Source organism: Microtus ochrogaster, chromosome 4 (assembly GCF_000317375.1).
Source record: "Microtus ochrogaster isolate Prairie Vole_2 chromosome 4, MicOch1.0, whole genome shotgun sequence".
In the NCBI taxonomy this organism is placed as follows: domain Eukaryota; kingdom Metazoa; phylum Chordata; class Mammalia; order Rodentia; family Cricetidae; genus Microtus; species Microtus ochrogaster.
Window position 1 is genome coordinate 5,518,690 of NC_022011.1, and position 3,288 is coordinate 5,521,977.

Consider the following 3,288-nt stretch of genomic DNA (forward strand, 5'->3'; position numbering starts at 1 on the left):
CCCCCTCCATTTTCAGTACTTGACATTAAACACAGATTTTTTGGATGTTAGGCAAGCACTGTACCCCTGAGCCATATCCGCAGTCCTGATTCTACCTACATAATTATAGGTAGAATGAGTCTATTTTAGGGTTGTTTCTATGCCATTTCTGGATGTGGTAGCTTGTGCCTATAATCCCAGAACTTGGATGCTAAGACAGAAGAATTGTGAGTTCGAGGCCAGTCTTGGCCACAAAATGAGATCTCAAGAGACTAAAGAAGAAGAATGCCTACATTAATTCAGTCTTCTGTGCCTTTTGACTATGGGTGCAATGTGCCCAGCTGTTTTGAGCTCTTGGCTTTGTGACTTCCCCACAATGATGCACTGTAACTTGTACTGTGGATCAAAATAAACACTTCCTCATCTAGAAATAAAGGAAAAGTGAGAGTGAGAGATAGAATAAGAGAAATTTATAGAGAAAAAAATTAGATTTAGTGACTACTCAGGACTGGGTTGTGGCATAGGAAGGATAGGTTGGATAAAAAACAGACAATAGCAATTCAGAGTGCAAGGTTTCTTTCTGGGGCACCAAAATAGATAGTGGTAATGGTTGAACAGGAATGCAAACTTACCAAACCCCAGTGAACTGTGCCCTTTAAGCTGGCATGCTTTAGCTGGGCCAGGTGGTACAGGTCTTTAACCCCAGCTATCTGGAGAGCCGAACAGGATGGTCTCAAGTTCAAGACTAAATCGAGTAATCCAGTAAGGCTGTAGAGGAACTGGAGATAAGGCTGGGGTTGTAGCTTAGTATTAGAATGCTTGCCTAGAACCGCACAAGGCCTGGATTTGTTCTCCAGTTTTCCTAAATGTGAGTCTTTAGTATGTAAAATAAAGTTGTTGGGGTCAGAGAAATGGGCAGTAGTGCTTACTCAGTGCTTACAAGTGCTTGCTAAGCTCTTCCAGATGACCCAGGTTCAGTTCCCAGCACCCACGTACTTGCATACAACCACCTGTAACTCCAGTGCCTGGGGATCTGACACTTTGTTCTGACCTCTCTGACTCCTGCATGCACACGATGCACATAAATCCATACAGGAACACATGTGCAAATAAAAAATAAGTAAAGAAATCTTGAAAATAAAGTTGTAAGGAAAAAAATCAGTGGCTGCTGGCTTGACAATATATCAGAGTCTATAAACTATGTAAGTCATGGACCAAATCCCATCCACTCCTGTGTGTGTGTGTGTATAGCCCATGAGCTAAGCATGGTTTTTTTTAAATTTTCGTGACTGAAATTTCAAATTTGAAAGTCAAATTTCAGTGCTCATTGCTAAAGTTTCATTGGAATAGAGCCATGCTCGTCTGTTTGTATATTGTTTTCGGCTGTTTTTGAACTACAAAAGAGTTGAGTATTTGAATTGACAGAGACCATATGGCTAGCAAAGTCTAAAATATTTAGTTTCTGGCCTCTCACAAGGGAAAAAAATGTGTTTACTCCTGGCTTACATTCAATAGGGGCAAGGGAAGAAGCAGGAAGATTAGCTAGGAAGCTCCAGCAGGACCCAGACCAGTGGTTCTCAACCTTCTTAACACTGTGACCCTTTAATACAGTTCCTCAGGTTGTGGTGCCCCCAACCATAAGATTATCTTCATCACTGCTTCATAGCTGCAGTTTTGCTACTGTTATGAATTGTAATGTAAGTATCTGTGTTTTCAGATGGTCTTAGGCAACTCCTGTGAAAGGGTCGTTCAACCCCCAGAGAGGTCATAACCCACAGTCTGAGAACCGCTGATCCACATGAAAGACAATGAGGGCTTGGTCTTGAGTGGTGATAGAAACGATTTAAATCCTGGATATGCCTTGATGAATTTGCTAATGAATGGGATGCAGGACATGAAAGAATGGACAGCCAGGCAGTGATGGTGCACGCCTTTAATCCCAGCACTCAAAAGGCAGAAGCAGGCGGATCTTTGTGAGTTCGAGGCCAGCCTGGGCTACAAAAGTTAGGTCCAGGTTCAGAACAGGCTCCAAAGCTACAGAGAAACCCTGTCTTGAAAAACAAAAAAAAAAAAAAAGGAAAAGAAAGAAAGAATGGACAACTTATGTTTCTACTCCGAGCAATCATGTAAATGGTGAATTCTAAGCGATGTGAACATTTAAGAGGCAGGGATCGCAAGTTAAGATCAACAATGTCAAGCTGGAGAAACAGTGAAAAGATGGTAAATCCAAGTGGAGAGAGCGACGAGTCACTGGATATACAGATCTGGAGTTCATGGGAACACTTGGGACTAGAAACAGAATCTGGGAGTCATCAAAGCTCATATGTAAACTTATGAACCTGAAAGTTTTGGAATGTTGTATGTTATTCACAGGGGAGATATAAAGTAGCCGTTGCCAGTCCGCACATAAACATCCTTAGGTTTCCTAAAACTCCCTGTGTAATTTGAGAAGCCCTCTTAAATTTAACCTGCTCTGAGCCTATCGCTTGCCATCAGACTGATTAGGAGTCACAGCCGCTCCAGAAGAACGTGAACTTTCTCTTCAGGGTCACTCACAGGAGTTTAAGGTTCAGTGCAGAGTATTGGTTCACTTTTACAGGCCTGTGAAGCCCGCTGAAGACTGGATATAAGGCTTCACTCATGCTGACAAACACTCTACCACTAAACTACACCTTAGCCCAATTTTTCCTATTGCACTGCTTTCTGGGAACCTCAAAGTTTGAACCATAGTTGTTCTATTTGCCAGCAATCTGCTACCAGTAAACAATCCAAATATTCCTTGTGTTTAAGGGAGTCAGGGAGTTTTTGTGTTGATTACATGAATGATGACAGTGGCAGCCTCACATTTCCTATTCTGATGTGAGACAGACTACCTTGTGATCTTGGAGAAGAATATGTAAATGGCAGATAGTCATTCCAACAATGCGGCTTATGGGCAACAATGGATAAGTGGGCAACTCAAGTGTAAAGTCCTTGAAGTGGCTTCAAGGGTCCCACAGACTGGTCCACCTGCTCATAACGGCTCATATCACAAATATGTATCCACAGTCATGTACATATGTGTACATACACTCACACACTCACACACACACAACTCAAGTTCAATCATACCCCTAAGTATCCCATATGCTTACTTTCTATGCCCCTGCACTCCGTTTTATATTTTGTTATAAATGTAGCCTGTAGGAAGCCTACCCTAACATTTCCAGACAAAGTTAGAGTGTTTGTTGATCTGTTCTTATAACAATGCTAATTCTGTTGGGATCATGTTTTTGTATGTCTTTCTCCTTATTTTTTTTTTTTTTTTTT

The 3,288-nt window shown here is 41.6% G+C and overlaps 1 protein-coding gene and 1 pseudogene across 1 annotated transcript in view; one reads left to right on the forward strand and one right to left on the reverse strand.

The window, feature by feature from the left end:
• Positions 1-3,288, forward strand: part of Kctd19 (potassium channel tetramerization domain containing 19) — a 35,351-nt gene that overhangs the window by 10,858 nt on the left and 21,205 nt on the right. The window lies entirely within an intron of this gene.
• Positions 383-3,288, reverse strand: part of LOC101992918 — a 3,612-nt pseudogene continuing 706 nt past the window's right edge.